Source organism: Stomoxys calcitrans, chromosome 1, assembly GCF_963082655.1.
Source record: "Stomoxys calcitrans chromosome 1, idStoCalc2.1, whole genome shotgun sequence".
NCBI classification, from domain to species: Eukaryota; Metazoa; Arthropoda; class Insecta; order Diptera; family Muscidae; genus Stomoxys; species Stomoxys calcitrans.
The window spans coordinates 195,418,459-195,441,804 of record NC_081552.1 but is presented as its reverse complement, the minus strand read 5'-3'; the positions used below and the strand labels follow the sequence as shown (position 1 = coordinate 195,441,804).

The 23,346-nt window shown below is 39.3% G+C and overlaps 1 protein-coding gene across 1 annotated transcript in view; it reads right to left on the bottom strand.

The window, feature by feature from the left end:
* Positions 1-21,016, bottom strand: part of LOC106091165 (uncharacterized) — a 224,386-nt gene extending 203,370 nt beyond the window's left edge. The window contains exons 1-2 of the mRNA XM_059368210.1: positions 20,491-21,016; positions 19,422-19,761 (exon numbers count right to left, since the gene is read on the bottom strand). The gene's annotated coding sequence lies outside the window, so the exon portion shown is untranslated. The remainder of the gene's footprint in view (positions 1-19,421; positions 19,762-20,490) is intronic.
* Positions 21,017-23,346: the final 2,330 nt, after the last annotated feature.

The window sequence follows — 23,346 nt, the reverse complement described above, 5'->3', positions numbered from 1 at the left end:
CTAAAACATTGATAGATTTGCCCAGGGTTTACAATACAAATGTGTTAGAATAAAAAAAGGTCTCCTGCCAAAGTTTAAAAAAATTGGAATAAAAATATGTGTTTTAGAGCGAAAACACTTCGCATCGGCGTGCGTTTATATGTATATTAGCTACTCCCAAAATAAAAAAGCATTTTAGTTTTGTATTATTTGATTTTATTCTCTACCAAATAATCTAAGGTATCAAAATTTAAAAGCTCTTTAATTTGAATGGCATCGGGATCGTCCTTATCTATATCGTCACATATTTTTGGTAGCCATTTAGTTCTGATGCTGTATAGTACCGGATCAGACGATAACAATAAATATTGAAGTAAATCATAATTTTGGTTAAATTTGGTGCTCTTTCGGGTATTGAAAAGCCGGAACTGTTTAACATCTCTATTACGGGATTCCTGAGCTTCTTCTGTAAGTTCTCCTAACGGAAGTATGTTGTATTCCACAATTTCCTTGCCATGATGTAAGACTTTATGTACTGTCGGTGTTAAAGCTTTCCACGAATATAAATCAGATAAAATGTTTTTTGTGTCATTACTATAAGCTTCAAATTTGGTTGAATTTATCATCTTTTTGCTATTGATTACAGCCAAAATCACTTTGAATCGTCTTAGCAAGTGTTCATCAAGACCGGTTATTTTAGATGTCGATACGGGGTCCTCAAAAAACCGCCTTGCCGAGTTGCCATCATTTGTGCTTCCGTATCCGTAAAGAGGTTTATCTATTATAAGTCCCTTTTGTTTAAACTCCAACTGGATTCGATTCTTCTCTTCCTGCCTCATTTTGTGAAGATCTTGGTTGTTTCTAGCAGAGACATCGCGGTTTCCAGGGCTAGTCCGATATTTAAGGTCATACGATAAATGCAAACAATACTCCATGAATCGAATTCTACAGTGCAGGGGCGAAATACCGAAATTGAGCGCATTTTCGTTTACTAAATTTTCATCAGACTTGTCCTCGAATTGCCCATTCTTCTTGCCACAAATATTGCATCTCCAATTGGACATAACGCCAGTTAATGCGTTTGCCACCTTTCCATCGATCATAGTGAGTTGTAGTTGAAACGAAACTTTTATATTTCTTCCCAATTGGTTTATAACAATCATGGGTAATGCAGCAATTTCTTCCTTTATTTCGTTCACCAAAGATCGTGTTGTGTTCCGGTCTTCCTTTGTATACTCAAACCGAATTGGGCGACATAAATATTTTGACCCAGGTGTTCTATTTATCCATATATCTTGAAATGCATTTTCTTTCGATGATGAAGATTGGTCCTTGTACAATCTCATTCTCAATGGTACTAATGATGCCATGAAAATTGATGCGAAGTTGGTATCTATTTCTGTTTGTTGCTTATATTCGGAAAATCCAGATGATCCATCACAACCCCATTTGCTGATCAAAACCACTTCGGAATTATTACATGTGTTCAACTGTTCTTCAGTAAAATTAGAAATAATTCTAACAGCTGTATTTTCAACAAGATCAGCAAGTTTCACTCTTGCTTTTAATTCGTCCACGTATATATTTGATGGCACCATTTTCGTCCTGGTGTTGTACAATTTATGTTTTGAGGGTAAACAACCCCATCCTTTTTCACGAAGAGCCTTCCTCATTGTTGAGTATTTGTTTCTTGAGAGGCCTAGGTTCAAAATCAGGGCCAGTGCATCTTCCTCCGTGAATTCTGTAGTCGATTTTGGAGTTGGAATACTTTCTACCATTCTCTTTACCCTTTTCGGAGATGCTAATGGTAAAACATCGACAATTCGTCCAACATTTTTTGGTTGTGTTTTTAACAATGCTGTTTTGAACGTATCTTTTATTAAATTTGGCGGATGTGCCGCCAATAGTTCCTCTTGTTTTTTCTTTTTGGTTTTCTCCGTAACTTCGTCGTATGCTTTGCTAGGCCGGCCGGGAATCAGCGGTTTAATTTCAATAAGTAGATCCGATTTCAGCCACTTCTCATACATTTTGAAAAACTTGATTTTTGCGAATGAACATTCTGGCAACCTTCTCTCAAATGATTTGTAGAATTTTTCAAGTTTGTCTAAAGCGTCTTTATTTAGCCTTATTCCATATATGTGGTCCAAAGTGTAAACAAGTTCCTTAAATGACTCCGTGTATGATTTGGAATCATTTTTGATGTCCCATACAATTTTCGAAAGAGTGGAATACTTCAGTATGACTTCCATAACTTATAAATGTCCTTTACGCCTCTACAAAATATAATGAAGAAAATTTGGATTTTGTTCAAATATTTATGCAATATATTCACAATTAATGACCCATTTCAGGTATCAGACGCAATCGTAAAAAGGGGTCCAAAGTGCCTCTTTTTACTTACTCTTCTATAATTATTTACCTGGACTCGAATTTGGTTAAAAAAAATGACAATGAATTTTTTATGGGTAGGTTTTTTCACATTCATTGATACGGTGGATTTCCTGGGAATTCGACATAGCGAAACAGGTAACATTTGTCTGCATCAAATCTTAACACAAATATATATATATATGCAGGTATATTTCTAGGTTACTTTTTATTCAAAAATCATCAGCTTACATTAAAAATAGATGTAGGTACTATACAAACGCACGCCGATGCGAAGTGTTTTCGCTCTAAAACACATATTTTTATTCCAATTTTTTTAAACTTTGGCAGGAGACCTTTTTTTATTCTAACACATTTGTATTGTAAACCCTGGGCAAATCTATCAATGTTTTAGTGTAGGCCCCATATAAGGTTCCATTTCACAAATAGACATTTTTATATAGAGTTTAATGAAGTGTAAATGAATTTTAGAGTAGATAGAATCCGAGTTGAGAAATGTTTTATACATCGTTGGAAAGGTATGAAAATTTCCTTTACGATAAGGTATGTTGCGTAAATATGGCTATAGTGTGTCATGTGCAATTAGGACAACAAAAACAAAATTTGGGAAATTCGACTTTTTTGAAAAATTGACTTTTTTATTGCCGGTTCCATAAAATGGAATAGAATAGAGATATTTCCATGATTCTTTTTGTGTTTTGTAGAAGAAGTGTTACCAAATAAAAGTTTATTTAACATCTTTGCAATAAAATGTGACGTAATACTTGTTTTTTAGCAATGAATATAGCACTACTTGAAAATTGACTTTTTTCAGTATTTTGATCGCTACGATCTCATTTATGGCTAGGATATGGCGAGACATACCTTAAAATGTTGGGAACATTTTAAGCTTTCATTTAAGTTCAAAAAAAGCGAAAAAATCCCCGTGGAACTTTTTTTCCAGTGAGAAACTTTTGAAGTTTAGTAAAAAAATTGGCCATTTTGGTCTTAAGATAACGGTGTTGTTTGATATCGAAATTAGCCAAATTAGCACTTAAAACTTTTCTTAATACCTCGACTTTGTGAAAATGGAAAGAAATGATAATGCTTTGACGGCCAAAGTTTGCGAAAACTTAAAGGAAATGGGAGTATCTTTTTTGAAAAATTTTGCAATTTTTTGACAAAAAAAATATTTTTCATATTGAAAACGATGCCATTTTTAAACCGCCAAAGATATTCACGTGATTCCTTTTGTATTTTATGCACACATATGCTGGCATAATTTGTGTGAAGTATGAAGTTTATAGCTTTAAAATTGACGGAGTTATTAAAAAAACACTGAAAAAAACCAAGGCCAAATTTTCATATTTTAAAATTAAACAATTCATAACTCCTTAACAGTACACGATGGCATGGTACTTTATGCATAAGTTTTTTAGATCTTGTCAAGCTCTTTCTCTAGAGTCCTAAATCATGTAAATCGGTTGAGTAGATCAAAAGTTATGGCCCCCAGAAGCTTGGAGAAGTCAAAAGTGGTCAACTTTGACACCCTGTAGCTCACCCTGTATTAAAGATATGGACCAACAACAGCACTTTTCTGAAAGCCTATGTCCTCCTCTACAAATGTCTAGAACATTTTGTATGGCTAAAATCAACAGATAAAAAGTTGTAGACTTATTTCCAATTTTTTTGCCATTTGGCCCACTGTGGGACGTCAAATAAAACATATCATGCCAAAAAAAAGTCGAACCGAAATTAGGGACTTCTGATTCTAATAGCTCTTGGTAGGGGCTAATTCTGGTATTAGTTTGTATCACCTATCTATGACGAGTTCACTGCATTGCCGTTTTAAAAATGGCTCATATAGGTCTACAGAAAATATTTTTGGCATAGAGGTTTGAGGGTTTAGTTATTATTAAGCATTTTATAGTTGAAGATAAATTCTTTAGCAAGTGATTTAAGAAAATATTAGGTGAGAAAATGCTAAAAATTATAAATTTTTTTATTTAAAATACAAAAGAAAATTAGTTAACAGTGCTCTGTTAATCACTTAACATAGCTCTGTTAAAATTTGAGGTTAGTGTTTGGCTAAGTTATATTCAAATTTATCTTCACGGACATCGATCGGTTTATATGGGAGCTATACCAGGTTATAGACCGATTTCAACCGTACTTGCCACAGTTGTTGGAAGTCACAACAGAACACCAAATGCAAAATTTCAACCCAATAGGACAAACATTGCGGATTCCAGAGGCTCAGGAAGTCAAAACCCAAGATCGGTTTATATGGCAGCTATAACAGATTTTGAACTGATTTGAATCATACTTAACACAGTTATTGGAAGTAATACCAAAACACCATGTGCAAAATTTCAGTCAAATCGGACGAGAATTGCGCCCTCTAGAGGCTCAAGAAGTCAAGATCCAAGATTGGTTTATATGGCAGATATATTAAAACATGGACCGATTTGAACCATACTTAAAGTAGTTATTGGAAGTGATACCAAAACACCACGTGCAAATTTTCAGTCAAATCGGATGAGAATTGCGCCCTCTAGAGGCTCAAGAAGTCAAAACCCAAGATCGGTTTATATGGCAGCTATATCGAAACACGAACCGGTTTGGCCCATTTACAATCCCAACCGACCTACTCTAATAAGAAGTATTTATGCAAAATTTCAACCGGCTAGCTTTACTCCTTCGAAAGTTAGCGTGCTTTCGACAGACTGACGGACGGACGGACATGGTTAGATCGAAGTCATGTCCCCAGATCGGTTTATATGGCAGCTATATCAAAAGATGGGCCGATTTGGCCCATTTACAATCCCAACCGACCTACACTAATAAAAAGTATTTGTGCAAAATTCAAGCGGCTAGCTTTACTCTTTCGAAAGTTTGCGTGCTTTCGACAGACAGACGGAGGGGATGGACAGACGGACGGACAGACGGACGGACGGACATAGCTAGATCGACATAAAATGTCGCGACGATCAAGAATATATACTTTATGGGGTCTCAGAAGCATTTTTGGAGGTGTTACAAACAGAATGACGAAATTAGTATACCTCCATCCTATGGTGGAGGGTATTGCTTTTCTATTTTCTACCTTCAACCAAAATAATACGATATGAATTTGTTCGATAACCGGTAGGATATGAAATTTTACTGGAATTTTCTATTTTAACTAAATTTGAGAAACTATACAAATTGTTACAGTTTTTGCCGAAGGTAAAAACAAAAGTTTGCCGTGGGTCATTCTTCTTTTCAATTGACCCCTTGCAATCTAACAAATTACTCAAATTCCATTTTAACAGGAAATTTTGTAGCAAAAAATTGCATAGAAACTTTGTTGGCGTAAAATAGTTTGCTGAAATTTAAAAATTAAAAATAAAAGTTAGTTTGCTTATGTTTATATTTCAATGGACCTTCAACTAACATACAACAATAGAAAAAATTCCTAATAAAAAATATCCAAACCTAAAAAAAGAACAATGTGGCAAATTATTCCACAATATGAAAATTAAGTTTTAAAAATACATATCAAAACTAAAACAACAAGTAATAAGCAAACAATGTTGTAACCAAGCGCGCGGGATGAGGAAGGTGATTACCGGATGCTGGCCTGTTTAGTGAATTGAATGGCAATGTGTTCAGTCATAACTTTAGTCTTTGAGGCTTCTAAGGGCTACAAGAAGTCAAATCGGGGAATTGGTTTATATGGGTACTATATCGGTTTAAGGACCGATTCGGATCATACTTCGCATCGATGGTTGAAAGTCATAACATAAGCCTTTGTTCCAAATTTTATCGAAATCGATGGAAAATTGAGGTTTTTAAGGGCCACAAGAAGTCAAATCGGGGAATAGGTTTATATGGGGGCTATATCTGTTTATAGACCGATTCGGATCATACTCAGTATGAATGTTGAAAGTCATAACATAAGTCTTTATTCCAAATTTCATCTATATCGATGGAAAATTGAGGCTTCTAAGAGCCACAATAAGTCAAATCGGGGAATTGGTTTACATGGGGACTTTATCGGTTTATAGACCGATTCGGATCATACTCAGTATGAATGTTGAAAGTCATAACATAAGCCTTTATTCCAAATTTCAGACAAATCGATTGAAAATCGAGGCTTCTATGGGCTCCAGAAGATAAATCCGGATATCGTTTTATATGGGGGCTACAGCCAAATTTGTACCGTAATGGCTTACTTGCAAACCCCAACGACCCACATCAATAGATGGGTTAGTTAAGTTTAGATTTATGTGACAGCCATCACACTTACTTAGACGTTTTCGTCCATTGTGATATCACAGGAACAGAAGAAGGAAGATGCCTTCTAGTTCCCACCGTTGAACCATCCAGATCGCTTTAAAAAGCTCAATAACTTGCGAATGTTCACATCCGCTAAATCAGACAGGTTCTCAAAGAAATGAGAACCTAAAGTGGAACTCCTTCTAACTGTTAATGCGGGACACACAAACAGAAGGTATTCTAAAGTCTTTTCTTCTTCGATGTTCTCACAGCTTCTGCAAAAGTCGTTGCTGGCAACCTTCAGTCTGTCAGCATGTTTTCCGATTAGACATTGACCTGTCATGAGGGACACAATGACCGAGACGTCTGTTCTAGCCAGTGGCGGCAGCAAAGCGGTAGACCTCTTCAAGTCTAGATTAGGCCACATAGTTTGAGAATGCTCACAGCCCCCTCTTTGTGACCATCTATCATTCGTTGTTCTTCGAGCCTGTTCCTGAAAACTTAGCTTACATGTCGCTAAAGGCATACCCACAGATTCCATGTGGGAATGGGCATAAGATGTAACATTAAATTCAGTTCATCAGATTGTGTCGTCCTCAGTGCGGCTGTAATGCAAAAACAAGCCATCGTTTGGATCCGGTTGAGTATTGAGCAGTAGGTGGACTTTTGAAGCGCTGCCCACCAGACTACAACACCATATAGCTGACAACTGCAGTATACACCCAATCCATGACGCGCGGTTTTAACCACCAACTTTTGCCAATGGCCCTCTTGCAGTTGTATAGGGCTAGAGTTGCCTTTCTTGGCCTTTCCAAAATCTTCGATTTGAAGTTAAATTTCCTGTCCAGCAAAACACCCAGGTATTTTGCGCTTTCTGTAAATGGAACATTCTCTTCTCCCAAAGAGACAAATGCCATTGTAGGCAAATTGTATCTCCTGCTGAAAACAACTAATTCTGTCTTGTAGGCATTTACATCTAGACCACTTACGGTAGCCCAATTCGCTGTTGCAGGTAGAGCTTCCTGAAGAATATCTCTTAGAGTGCTGGGAAACTTTCCCCCAACCGCAATTGCCACGTCATCAGCATACGCGACCACTTTTACACCTTTTTCTTCCAGAGACAATAATATATTGTTATAGGCTATATTCCAGAGTAGAGGAAACAGTGCACCTCCCTGAGGTGTTCCTGTGCTGACCCATCTTTTTAGATAAACAGATCCCAAGCCTGCCGCAATGGATATAGTGTTTATTGACATTTGTTTCAAATCTCTGGATGTCATAGTGGGTGAGAGAAAAACATTAGCCGGAAATCGATTCCACATACTAACGGTTCGGGCGAAATAAGAATTCTCTCTAAAATGCAAACGGATGTGAATTCCTGGAATGTCTGTTGTAGTATCTCTGACAAACATTCTTACATCAGGAATAAGAAGACGAATATCAGACTAACACACATCATGAAAGTACCGATAGAACAGCGTCCAATAACGCGCATTGCGACGATGTTTAAGGGAGACGATAGAGTTGAATACCCTTCCCTTCCCCAATCAACGCCATCACTCTCCTCCGTATAGGGTCCAGTAGCTCCAGGGATGATTTTGAAGCTCCACCTCATACAAGTGTGTTGTACTCCATCATCGGCCTTATGAAAGTGGTGTAGATGTTACGAAGATCACAAGGAGTGAAGTAATTCTTACACCGTTTAAGGAAGCCTAAGCACTTGAATGCTTCTTTCGACACTTCAAACACATGATTGCCCAACATCTACACCGTTAATAGACAAAGATGATTGTAATGAGTCAGCAAATCGTTTGTATGGCAAAAAAAAGCACTAAGTCTTCAGTGCATTCAAATCTATTCGACTCTTTCGACCCCACTAAGAAGTGGCCAGCAAATCCTGGCAGAGTGCAACCAAATGCCAAATTCAAATGCAAATTTTGCCCATGAACATTTCACTAAGGAACAGGAGCAAACTTCTCACATATCAAGGAGTGCAGTCCGATTCAAGTTTTAAGCTTAAATGATAAGGGGCCTACTTTTTACAGCCGAATGGGAACGGCGTGCCGCAGTGCGACACATCTTTGAAGAGAAGTTTTACATGGCATAGTACCTCACAAATGTTGCCAGCATAAAGAGGGGAAAACCACCGTTGAAAATTTTTTCCGATGGTCTCGCCAGGATTCGTACCCAGGCGTACAGCGTCATAGGAAGACAAGCTTACCTTTGCGCTACGGTGGCCTCCGCAAATCAGTAAATCTGATTCAATGTCTGACCCAGCAGATCGTTGATGAATATAAGAACAAGAGAGGGAGAAAGGACACAGCCCTGAGGTACAACTGCGGTCAATTTATACTCATTGGATGAGAACCCATCTATAGTGCGTATAGTGCGATCCCTGAGAAAGCTCCAAATAAATCGAACAAAGCCATTGCAGACACCAAATGCGACTAGCTTTGCTTGTAATGCACCGTGCCAGACCCTATCAAATGCCTTGGAGATATCCAGAACCACAACCTTACTCTCACCAAACTGGCGGATTGAGCGACTCCAACGTTCCGACAGAAGTGCCATGAAGTCGCCCGTAGAGCGATTTCTGCGGAATCCATACTGTTGGTCGCTAAGAAGGCCATTAGACTCAAGATACCTCACACGATGGTGATTAACCATACTCTCCATAACCTTGGAGAGAGCGGAGCATATAGCAATTGGCCGGTAATTCGCAGGGTTGTTCGCCTCACCCTTCTTGGGTACTGGCTGAACGTTCGCAATCTTCCAACGCGTCGGTAAGACTCCCGCGCGGTAGGCAAGGTTGAAAAGTTTGCGTAATGGACGAACAAGCGTCGAAGAACACTTGCGCAAGACAAGTGTTGATATACCATACCCAGGCGTTCAGCGTCATAGGCGGACATGCTAACCTCTGCGCTACGGTGGCCTCCCAGGGATGGATCAGAATCCTGGGTCTCACAAACTTCGCCCTCAACCGTCGTATATTGGCCGAATGTATTTTACAATCATCCATAATTTAGAAAACCAGAAGAAACAGAGAACAAAAGCAAACACTATGTGCAATGAAGAAGGAAAGGTGCAGATCTTTTCTTTTTGGTAAGCAACCATAAGGCCTAAATTTCGGGCTCACCCTATGTAAAATGGAAAGGAAGTTGCAGGCCTCTGTTATGTCTAGACAGGCCCGAAAAGAGACCTTATAAGCACATGAACTCCACCACTGGGAATAGAATACTCGTATGTGGGTGTGTGAGAAAAACCTTTGATTGACATAAAATGTCCATGGGATTGTTTTTGTAATTTCGAATAATGGGTAAATACATTTAAAATTATATGCTTTATAAAACGGCAGCAGGAAAACAAAACTAAGAATTCTTCCAACTATCATATTTCAATTTGTTGCTAGAATTTTTAATGAACTATGGAAGGAGAATAATTGGAAATCGACATTTTTTTTACAAATTACAAAGAAGGACATTTGTTTTCCTTGCCCAACCCATTTTAGTTATTTGGTAATTGCTTCATTCTATAAATTCTCATATAGAATTGTTTTTATACCCTACACCACCACTGTGGCTCAGGGTATTATAGATTTGTGCATTTGTTTGCAACGCTAAGAAGGAGAAGAGCTAGACTCATTGGTAAGTATATCGATCGGCTCAGAATCATTTCTGATTCGATTTAGCCATGTCCGTCCGTCCGTCTGTGAGTCCATGTATTCTTGTAAGCAAAGTGCAGGTCGTATTTATTGTATCCAATCATCACGAAATTTTGCACATGTCACTTTTTTGGCCCAAGGACGAACGCTGTTGATTTTGGCAAAAATCGGTTGAGATTTAGATATAGCTCCTATATATATGTATCGCCCGATTTGCACTTAAATGACCGCAGTAGATAAAAATTTCCACCGATCTGCACAAAATTTGGCATGGATTGTTTTCCTAGTTATTATACCCACCACCGAAGGATGGGGGTATATTCATTTTGTCATTCCGTTTGCAACACATCGAAATATCCATTTCCGACCCTATAAAGTATATATTCTTGATCAGCGTGAAAATCTAAGACGATCTAGACATGTCCGTCCGTCTGTCCGTCTGTCTGTTGAAATCACGCTACAGCCTTTAAAAATAGAGATATTGAGCTGAAATTTTGTACAGATTCTTTTTTTGTCCATAAGCAGGTTAAGTTCGAAGATGGGCTATATCGGACTATATCTTGATATAGCCCCCATATAGACCGATCCTCCGATTTGGGGTCTTAGACCCATAAAAGCCACATTTATTATCCGATTTTGCTGAAATTTGGGACAGTGAGTTGTGTTAGGCTTTTCGACTTCCTCTGTTAATTTGGCCCAGATCGGTTCAGATTTGGATATAGCTGCCATATACCCCGATCCTCCGATTTGGGGTCTAAGGCCCATAAAAGCCACATTTATTATTCGATTTTGCTGAAATTTTGGACAGTGAGTTGTGTTAGGCCTCTCGACTTCCTCTGTTAATTTGGCCCAGATCGGTTCAGATTTGGATATAGCTGCCATATAGACCGATCCTCCGGTTTAGGGTCTTAGGCCCACAAAAGCCACATTTATTATCCGATTTTGATGAAATTCGGGACAATGAATTGTGTAAGGCCTATCGACATCCTACGTTAATTTGGCTCAGATCGGTTCAGATTTGGATATAGCTGCCATATAGACCGATCCTCCGATTTATGGTGTTAGGTCCATAAAAGCCACATTTATTGTCCGATTTTGCTGAAATTTAACACAGTGACTTATGTTAGGCTTTTCGACATCCGTATCATATATGGTTCAGATCGGTTTATTTTTAGATATTGCTAGTGTACTTATTAGTATTTGGTCCTTTTGGAGTTGAGTTGTGTTAGGCCCTTCGACATTCTTCGACAATTTGATCCAGATCGGTTCAGATTTGAATATAGCTGCCATATAGACCGATTTCTTGATTTATGGTTTTGGGCCCATAAAATCATTTATTGTCCGATGTCGCCGAAATTTAGGACAGTGAGTTAAGTTAAGCCCCTTGACATACTTCGGCAATATGGCACAGATCGGTCCAGAGTTGGATATAGCTGCCATATAGACCGATATCTAGATTTTAGGTTTTGGGGCCATAAAAGACGCATTTATTGTCTGATGTCGCTGAAATTTGAGACAGTGAGTTTGGTTAGTCCTTCTTCAATTTGGCCCAGATCGGTCCAGATTTCAATATAGCTGTCATATAGACCGATCTCTCAATCTAAGGTTTTGGGCCCATAAAAGAGTCATTTATTGTCCGAAATTTGGGACAGTGCTTTGTGTTACGCCCTTCGACACTTTTATGCAACTTGACCCAAATCAGTCCAGATTTGGATATAGCTACCATGTAGACCGATATCTCGATTTAAAGTCTTGGCCCCATAAAATGCGCATTTATAATCCGATTTCACTGAAATTTGACACAGTGACTTATGTTAGGCTTTTCGACATCCGTATCATATATGGTTCAGATCGGTTTATTTTTAGATATTGCTAGTGTACTTATTAGTATTTGGTCCAAATCGGAACATAATTTGATATAACTGATATGGGACATAAGGTATGAAATTTTCACCGAAATTTGATAAAAGGAGGTTTACATATATACCCAAGGTGGTGGGTATCCAAAGTTCGGCCCGGCCGAACTTAACGCCTTTTTACTTGTTTTAACATATTCGCGATATTTCATCAAAATCGGTTCAGATTTAGATATAGCTCCCATATATATGTATCGCCCGATTTGCACTTTAATAGCCGTAGTAAGGAAAATTTTCAACCGATCTGCACAAAATTTGGCATGGATTGTTTTGCTAGTGATTTTAACATATTTGCAAAATTTCATTAAAATCGGTTGAGATTTAGATATAGCTCCCATATATATGTATCGCCCGATTTGCACTTAAATGGCAGTAGTAGCTACAATTTTCACCCAATCTGCACAACATTTAGCACGGATTGTTTTGTTACTGATCTTAACATATGTGCGAGATTTCAACAAAATCGGTTCAGATCTAGATATAGCTCCTATATATATGTATCGCCGGATTTGCACTTATATGGCCGTAGTAACAACAATTTTCAAACGATCTGTTTAATAGTCGGTTCAGATTTAGATATAGCTCTTATATACATATAAATTTATATATTGCACGAATTTATAAATGTAGGGTAGGTGTAGAGTATTCTAAAGTCGACTCCGTCCGACTTTTGCCTTTTCTTACTGGTTTAATAAGTGTTTAATATCACCATTTCACCTCGAAATGAAAAATTTCATTTTCGATTCCATAGAGACGATGGGGGATATACTAGGTTCTATTGACACTCTGTATTCAGATTCCCTTAGATTTGAGTTCATTTGAATACAACAGGAGCAGAAAAAAAAGCCTTCTAGTTTTTAAAGCAGAACCAGCCGAATCGCTTTAAATGGATAGATTCAATGACGTTACCTAAAGAAGCTTTTTCACAAATTTGTGGTGTTTTCTTTGCTAGGTCGGCCGGCTAACAATGAAAAAACCACTAATGTGGGAACATTTTTCTTTATTTATCAACACAATTTCCTTTTAGTTCAATACGCTTTTTTTGGCGATTTTCAATAGCTTCGATACCCTCTTTGTAGTAATAACTGTCTGACTCCTCAAAGTAGCCAGCAACTTCCACCCCTTCATTACCAGCAAATTTTTTCCCGCCGAGCCATTTTTTTTATTTTTGAAAAAAAAAAAAAAACAAAAAGTAATTCGAGGTAGCCAACTCTGCCAAACAAGGTGCGTGCTGAAGCAATTCGAACTTTAATTCATGAATTTTTGTCATCGCATAATGGATTTGTGAACGGTGCTGTTTTCATTGTATTGGTAGCAAACACGGCAAGCATAAAGTGCACAGCTTTCCCCTCGTCCATTTGTCAGTCAATATGCGATGTACAGCACTTTTTGAAATGCCTGTGTCCTCAGCTTCCTCACGAACTTCTGATGTTCATCCATTACAATTTGGTGGATTTTTCAACAGGTCGACCAATACAGTGTTCGTCATGACAGCTCGTGTACAAATGCAAATTTGCCCACGAACATTCCATTACGAAACTGTGGAAAACTTCTCACAAATCAATGAGTGCTGTCCGATTCAATTTTAAGTTCAATGATAGGAGTCCGAATGGCGTGCCGCGGGGTGATACCTCTTTGAGGAGAAGTTTTTACATGGCAAAGTACCTCACAAATGTCGCCAGCATTAGGAGGGGATAACCACCGCTGAAATATTTTCTGATGTATTCTCAGGATTTGAACCCAGGCGTTCAGCGTCATAGGCGGACATGTTAACCTCTGCGCTACGGTGGCCTCCGTAGTAGAATCTTGTTCGGTTTTTATATTGGTTGGACGGAGAACTTTCAAATGAAATTATTGTATTAAATATCGTTGACTATTTAGTTCCATGGAGGCCACCGTAGCGCATAGGCATGTCCCCCTATTACGCTGAACGCCTGGGTTCGAATCCTGGCGAGCAACATTTGTGAGGTACTATGCAATGTAAAGCTTCTCTCCAAAGAGGTGTCGCACTGCAGCACTCCGTTTGGACTCAGCTTACACTTGAATTGGACTGCACTCATTGATATGTGAGAAGTTCTAATTTCGCCATCCGATTGTAATTCATCGAAATATTGATCTGAGACCCACAAAGTCATTATTCATGGTCGTCTTGATGTTCTAAGTTGATTTGGACGTGACCAAATCAACATGGAACGTCCGTCCATCCGTCTGTACGTCGAAAGCACGAAAACTTTCAAAGGTGTAAAGCTAGGCGCTTGAAATTCTTCACAAATACTTTTTATACTCTACACCACTAATGTGGTATAGGGTATTATAACTTAGTGAATTGGTTTGTAACACCCAAAAAGAAGAGAGATAGACGCGTTGATAAGTATACCAATCGACTCAGAATCACTTTCTGATTCGATTTAGCTATGTCCGTCTGTCCATGTTAATTTGTGTACAAACTATAGGTCGCAGTTTTCATCCGATCGTCTTCAAATTTGGTACAGGCATGTTTTTCGGCCAAGACACGAAACCTATTGAAATTGAAAAAAAATCGGTTCAGATTTGGATATAACTCCCATATATATGTTCGTCCGATTTGCAGTAATAATGCAATAAAAATGTCCTTTTTTAACCGATTCTCTCGAAATTTGGCAGGAATGATTTTCTTATGCAAAATGCAAATTTTGCCCATGAACATTCCACTAAGAAACAGGGGCAAACTGGTGAAGGAACAGGACATTATTGGTGAATTTCATACAAATCGGTTCAGATATACACATAGCTCCTATATATTGGGTTGCCCAAAAAGTAATTGCGGATTTTTTAAAAGAAAGTAAATGCATTTTTAATAAAACTTAGAATGAACTTTAATCAAATATACTTTTTTTACACTTTTTTTCTAAAGCAAGCTAAAAGTAACAGCTGATAACTGACAGAAGAAAGAATGCAATTACAGAGTCACAAGCTGTGAAAAAATTTGTCAACGCCGACTATATGAAAAATCCGAAATTACTTTTTGGGCAACCCACTATATAATAGCCCAATTTTCACTCCTAGAGTCATTGCAAGCGCATTTATTGACCAATCTTCCCAAAATTTTGTACAATACCTTCCTCGACGACTACCACATTATCTGAGAAGTTTGCTCGAAATCGGTTCAGAATTAGATATAGCTCCCATATATATGTTTGTCCGATTTGCAATAATACAGCAATAAAATGGTCATTTATTAACCGATTCTCTCGAGATTTGGCAGGAAGGATTTTTTTATGACTCTCGACATCAGTTCAGATTTAGATATAACTCTCATATATATATCAACCGATTTTCACTCCTAAAACCATTACGAGCGCCTTTATTAACCAATCTTCTCAACTCAACTTTGTACAAAGCCTTGATCTACGACTACCACATTATCTGAGAAGTTTGCTCGAAATCGGTTCAGAAGTAGATTTAGCTCCTATATATATGTTCGTCAGATTTTGGGCAACCGTAGTTATTACAGTTTGACCATATTTGCTCGCCGAGGTCCATCAAAATTGGTTCAGAATTGGATATAGCTCCCACATTGTACCTATAGGGTAGGTGTAGGGTATTATACAGTCGGCACCGCCCGACTTTTGCCCTTTCTTATCCGATTAGGCTGACGTATGGTCCAATTAAGTCCATGACCTGATATATTGTAGTTGTCATGTAAAGCGATCCCCCGATTGGAGTTTTTGAGCATCTAGAAACCGCAATTGCTATCCGACTTGGCTAAAATTTTGCGCAAAGTGTTTTATTGTGACTTCCTACAACTGTGTACGGTCTAAATCGATCAATAACTAGTAAGCTCTCATGTAAACCGACTTCCCGATATGATACTTTTAGCACCACGAAGCCCCAATTATGGTGCGATTTGGCTGAGATTTTTATTAAAGGTGTGAACTTCTCTACTAACTTGTGTGAAACCATTGATATGAGAGAAGTATCCCCACTTCTCCTCAATGGCATGGGCTCATGGGCACATTTGCAATTTCGTCCCAAAACATGGCCTCTTATGGTGGGAAAAATTTTACATAACAATTTTCATACGGAATCAGTCTGGTTCTAGCTTCGTCCAAAGCATTTACGTTTCGATTAAGAGATCCTTGGCTAACTTTACTAATCGAAATTTTAGCAGAAGGCAACATGCTACGGCCTGCTACCGCCACCGTAGCTGCTGGGTCTTTGGAGTAAACGCTAAGCCTATACCCTGCTTTAGATCTGTCGAGACACTAGACACAGACCCAGGCCACCAACCGCTTAGATGAAATGCCTCTGTAGACATGCTGAGTGACCAAAAAAAAAATCATGTAAAATCAGTAGCTAATACAAGGTAGCGCAGAGGTATTAAAAAATTTTAAAATAAGTAATGAATATTCAGGATAAATCAACTGAATTTTTATAGCCGGCAAATGACAGTTTCTAGTCTCCTTGAGAGATAGAAATTGGCAAAATATCGATGGCACTATCGATACTTTTTTTTTTTTGTCTGAATATCGTTACTGTCTCAAAGTTAAAGTTTCTGCAAAATTGAGCAAAAATAAGTTCTTTGTATGACTTTTTTTAATAGAAAATAAACACCAGTCATAGAAAAACACCACCTCCCAAACTCAAGCAAATCGAGTAAAAATTGTGACCTCCAGAGGCTCAAAAAGTCAAACAGGGAGATCGGTTTATATGGCAGCTTATCACGTTATCCATACTTGGAACAGTTGTTAGTAGTTATACCAGAACGACATTTGCAAAATTTTAACCATATTAGATAGGAATTGCGGCCTCTGAAAGCCCAAGAAGTCTAATCTGAACATCGGTTTATATGGCGGCTATATCAGGATATGGACTGATTTAGACCACACTCGACATAGTTGTTGAAAGTCAAAATAAAACACTTCATGTAAAATTTCGGCCAAATCGGATAAGACTTGTGCCCTCCAAAAGCTCAAGAAGTCAAGACCCAAGATCGGTTTATATGGCAGCTATATCAGTTTATTGACTGATTTTAACCATACTTAGCACAGTTGTTGGAAGTCATAACGAAAACACGTCATGCTAAATTTCAGTTATCGGATAGGAATTGCGCCCTCAAGAGGCTCAAGAAGTATAATCGAGATATCGGTTTATATGGCGGATACACTAGTTTATGGACAGATTTAGACTATACTTGGCACAGTGGTTAAGAGTCATCCTATAGTGGAGGGTATAAAAAGCGATCCGACACTGACACTGATACGAAAGTATCCTAAAAGATACATTGCGCAATTTTCATCTGATTAAATGATTTCCCTTAGGACTTTCAACTGACTTTATTAAATTCGGTTTTATTCGGTCTATGCATTGATAGTGCTTCTGCATAAATTGATCTCCTGATTATTTAAACCCACCTCCATAGGATGGGGGTATACTAATCTAGTCGGTCGAAAGCGTTAAGCTATCCACTTGAAATTTTGCAAAGATACTTAATATCGATGTAGGTCGTTGGCGATTGCAAAGGGGCCATAACGGTTCAGATTTATATATAGCTCCCATATATACCGATCACCTGATTTCATTTCTTGAGCCCTTACAAGCCGCAATTATTCTCCGATTTGGCTGAAATTTTGCAAGTGGTGTTCTGTTATGACTTCCATCAACTGTTCCATGTATGGTACGAATCGGTCTACAACCTGATATAGCTCCCATGTAAACTGGTCTCCAGATTTGACTTCTTGAGCCCTTGGAGGCCTCACTTTTCAACCGATTTGGCTGAAATTTGGAACAAAGACTTGACTTATGACTTCCAACCAAATATGATCCGTGCCAAATATGATGTGAATCGGTCTATAAACAGATATAGCCCCCATATAAACCGCATCCCAGATTTGAGTTCTTCAGCCCTTAGAAGCCTCAATTTTCATCCGATTTGACCCAAAAACCTATCTTATGACTTACAGTATCAGTGCCAAGTTTTATGCGAGTCGGTCAATATGGTGATATAAGCCCCCCTAACTACCGATTTCCCCATATATGACTTCTTGAGACCACAAAAATTAAAATACAAACTCAGCTAATAATGCAAATTTTGCCCATAAACGTTCCACTAAGGAACAGGGGCAAACTTCTCACATATCAATGAGTGCAGTCTGATTTAAGTTTTTAAGCTCAATGAGGAGGGCCCTCGGAGTCCGAACGGCGTGTCGCGACACCTCTTTGGAGAGGAGTTTTACATGGCACCGATCAACATTTGTTCTGATGGTCTCGCCAGGATTCGAACCCAGGCGTTCAGCGTCGTAGGCGGACATGCTAACCTCTGCGCTACGATGGCCTCCACAAACTCAGCTAATAAGGGTACACATTTAACGGAATCCATGGTGGTGGGTACCCAAGTTTCAGCCCGGCCAAACTTAGCACGCTTCTACTTGTTTTCGTTTGGAATATTCGTGATGAGAAATTAACGATAGTCGAATGTTACGTGGAGGCCACCGTAGCGCAGCTGTTAGCATATCCGCCTATGACGCTGAACGACTGGGTTCGAATCCTGGCGAGACCATTAGAAAAAACTTTCAGTGGTGATTTTCCCCTCCTAATGCTGGGTGCATTTGTGAGGTACCATGTCATGTAGAAATCTCTCTAAAGAGGTATCGCTCTGCGGCACGCCGTTCACATTCGGCTGTAAAAAGTAGACCCCTTATCATTTAAGCTTAAAACTTGAATCGGACTGCACTCATTGATATTTAAGAAGTTTGCCCCTGATCCTTAGTGGAAAGTTCATGGGCAAAATTTGCAAAAATTTGAATGTTACGTTCATCGATGGTTTGCCAGCTCTGTTAAGAGATAGATGCCAGTCAGTGTTTTAAAGCTGCCTTCGAATATAAAAATATTTGTTTAAACGGGTTTACAGCAAAACCATAGTCTGTCATGTAGGAAAAACTGCCTCTGACCAAAAAAGCTAACTGAATACAGTTTTCAATTATATGGCAATTTAGAAAATTTTAAAAACTATAAAATCAACACCCAAGCCAGAGGGTAGCTTCCAAGAACCACTTAAAGCCCTAGATTATTCTTAAGGCTTAGGTAATTTTTTTTTTTTTTCAAACTAGTCTTCCTTAAGAATTTAACACAACCTTGAATGTGTGGTCTCCACAACTTCGCAAGCCCTTTTTTTTTTCATTATATTCCAATTTGTGCGAGGAACAAATCAAACTATCTAAGGGAAAACAACAACAACAACAGAAAAAAGGATGTCTTACATTTTCCTGAATATCCTTGAAAGGTAGTATCCATGTTGTTTTGCGGTTGCCTTTTCTTTTTTTTTTTTTGATTATTTCATTTTATTTTAGTCACTTAAACTTCGATTGTGTATGGCCTTCATCAAGTAATGGCCTTGCTGCTTGTTTGGAATACCACTTTGGTGAATGCTAGCTTTCGGCATTAGATTAGTTAGATGTTTTATCCTTTTTCTTGTTTGCGAAACATTGTTGGTGCTCATGAGTTTTTAAGTGGACAACAACACGTAGAAGCATCGTTGGCCTTTTTGTTTGATTTGCTTGATTTTTCTGATAGTTGTAGTTGTAGTTGGTGTTTTTGGTTCTTGAAATAAAAACGTGTTATTTTTATTGGATTTTTTCCATTCACATTATACTTGCGCTTTCATTTTCCATATCCACTAACACTAACACACACACACACACACTCAAACTCAAACACTCATACGCTAGCATACAGCCAAACAATCGCAATACTCAACCGTGATCTAGGCTTTCAATTCTGGCTTTTATGCCTTTTTTGTTGTATGTGTGTGTGTGTGTGTGTGTTTGTGTGGGTGTGTTGGTTTAATGTGTTTTCTTGTCGTTTGTTTGTTTGTTGGTTTAAAATGATTTCATCTCTGTCGGTTGGTTGTTGTTGGGCTGGCTTGTCGTTAGCCTCTCGTCTCTTGTTTCGATGGTCTCTTTTGTTTTTATTTTTTGTCGAAACAAAGCACTTAACATCCTTACACACTTACAAAGTGAACGCATTTGCTTTCAAACATCCTCCCATTACAAACACACCTACACTCATACACACACTTCAACATATAGACTTACAGCGAGCATTCACTTAAACTCGTAGCGCGATGAAGAGCCTCCAAAATCGTTTCTTTGTAGCTACATACGAGTATATGCGAGTGAGCTTAGATGTATGTGTGTGTGTGTGTGTGTTGGTCTCATAGGCAAGGTATAACGAGCAAGGCTCTAAGTTTCACTTTTGATTTTTTTTCCACTTTTACCCTTCTATGCGTAGCTATCACCGGTAAGCAGGGCGACACACTAACACACTTACATACATTCGCAAGCAAAGTGCCACCAACGCAGCTTTACTTTACAACAAACACCAGCATCAGCAAGTATAAATGGTTGCGACACTCTTGACAAACCGTGTCCTCTTCAAAGGATCACCGTACACAGACACTCGTTCACTCACTCACTCAAGTTACTGCCATGCATGCATTCACGCTCGCACGCACGCACGCACGCACACCCAAGAGCCAAAAACAAATACGCCAAGCGTATCGTGATTACGATTTGAAAGCAATTTCAATTGGATTTCGTTTTTGTTAATGGCATTTTTGTTTCAAATTCAAATCTTCGTAAATTTTTTTCTTTATTCTTTCTTTTATTGTCTTTTTGTTATTTTTTTTATTTGCTTTTCCGTGATGCTGCACTTTTCACAAGAAAAAAATATTACTTCCTTTGGTGGGCATATTTAATGGCCTATAGAGACATTCATCATGTTTGATTTGAATATTTCATTTAACTTTCAATCTTATCGGCGCCGTTTCAATCCGTCCGGCATTGGGCCGCGTCAATTCGGTTTTAGCCTTCGTTTGTGACTATTTTCAAAAGTCGTTTTGTCTGAACACAATTTGTGTGTGATTTTTTCTTTTTCACCATCCAGCCAACCATCCTCAGACAACATAAGGCCGATTGGTCCTAGCTTTTCATTGATGCTTGCCTTCGGCTTGTGGGGAGAGAGTACGATGTCTCTTTTTGGTATTATTCTCTTCAACTCATTCTCTCTCTCTCTCTCTCTCTCTCGTTGGCAAAGCTTTTCGAGTTTACCTTGGTTAGAAATTCCCCCAAGAGGTATGTTGAATAGTCTAAGGCATGGTGAATATCTAAATTCAACAGTCATCTTAAGGGGGTTGTGTTTACCCCCAATGGGTAAAACAACCACAATCACCAGAGAGGTTTTAAAATAAAAGGAGAAATGTGGGGTTTTTGGACACAGGGGTCAATTTGTGCAAAGGGGAATTATCAAGGGAGGAAATTTCGATTTTCAAGAGGAGAGTCTCAGTGGGGAGTCAGGTGGCACTGGCTCGTAATTAAATACTGAGTGCCAATGATACTCGAGATGACAAGGCGAGTTGGTGGCGCCTTCAAATAAACAATGGCCAACATCAGCATCTGTTCCCTGGCTAGGGGCGGCTGGAGGCGAGCGTGGGATCTTGGAGCAAGCGACTCACAACAACGAGGGATACATGTGCAATCCCACAAAACCCATGCGGTTGGGGCGCTGGGCCAGTAACCCGCATCCGGCACAGGATAGCTGTGAACATCACACTGGCTGGAACAATGAGGTTCGATATGTGTGGTGTTCAGTGCTGTCACGAGAAGCCTAGCTGCGACCTTTCGGGCGTGTTCACAGGTTGCGGATAGTGGAATGCTCCATACGAACGAGCAGAGAGTCTCAGTGAGAGGTCGGGCGGCACCGGCCCCTGCACAAATACTGAGTGCCTACGATGCTGGATATGACAAGGTGGGTTATTGGCGCCTTAAAATAACCAATGGCCACCCTGTTCCCGCGTTGATCGGCCCTTGGGACAGAAATGTGCTAGCTCACCTACGGGAGCTTGACGAGTATCGCCAGCATCAACAACTATGGGAAACAAAGGAATGGTATAAACGGACCCCGCCTAACGTTGACGACCCACTCAAACGAAAAAAGAACCATGATTTGCGGATCTGCACCTGGAATGTCCACAATCTCTACAGAGAAGGCGCAGTATACGCGCTGGCGGATGTATTAGAGAAGTACAAGGCATATATTTCCGCCTTACAGGAAGTGCGATGGACTGGGAATGGCGTCCCTACAACACCAAACGGTGACGAACTTTACTATAGCTGCCATAACATGAATTTGGCTGTGGATTTGTGGTTAGTCGGAGATTGAAACACCTTATCTCCAGTTTTCTCCGGTGGATGAGAGGCTAGCCACAATCCGCCTCGATAGAAAATGTGACCGCTGCCACGCCCATGATATTAAAATCGTTCTGGGAGATTTTAATGCGAAGATAGGGAAGGAAGGCATCCTTGGTCCAACAGTCGGAAAGTTTGGCCTCCATGAGATAATGTCCGATAATGGGTTGAGGCTAATGGATTTCGCCGCGGCAAAAAACATGGTAGTAAGCAGCACCAGAAAATATTCACAAAGACACATGGCTGTCACCCAATCAAAACACGAGGAACCAAATTGGTTACGTTGTGATAGATGGAAGGAATTCATCCAGTGAGTTAGATGTACGATCGATCCGTGGAACGAATATAGATTCGGATCATTACCTTGTTGCAGCAAAGGTTTGCAGCACCCATTTGAACATGGCGAGGAAAGTACGATCTGATACAGCACGGAAGCTGGACATTGAAGAGCTGCAAACACCACAAATGGCAGCGTCATACTCCACTCGACTGGCCCAACTGCTTGATGCAAGGCATTCCTTGTTCCGATGATATAATGGCGCAGTGTGCAAACTATTTCCCACTCCATGGAAAATGCTGCGAAATCCGTACTTGGATACCGGAAGCCTCCTCCAAGAAACCCATGGTACGACCAAGAGTGTCGAGATGCTACTGAAACCAAAAATGCGGCATATAGAGCAACCCTGCAATCAATAGCAATGCGCCAGCTGAAGGAGTGCCATCGGGAGAAAAGGAGAGAGAGGAGAAAAGTCTATTCCGCAGAAAGAAAAAGGAAATGGAAAGACATGAGTGTGAGCGAATTGAGATGTTCAGGAGTCAAAATGAAGTCCGGAAATTCTACCAAAGAATTAAACATCAAACCGATGGCTTTGGTGCAGGCACATCCTCCTGCAGACACAAAGAAGGAAATCTGGTAACTGACACAGATAACATGCTGAGG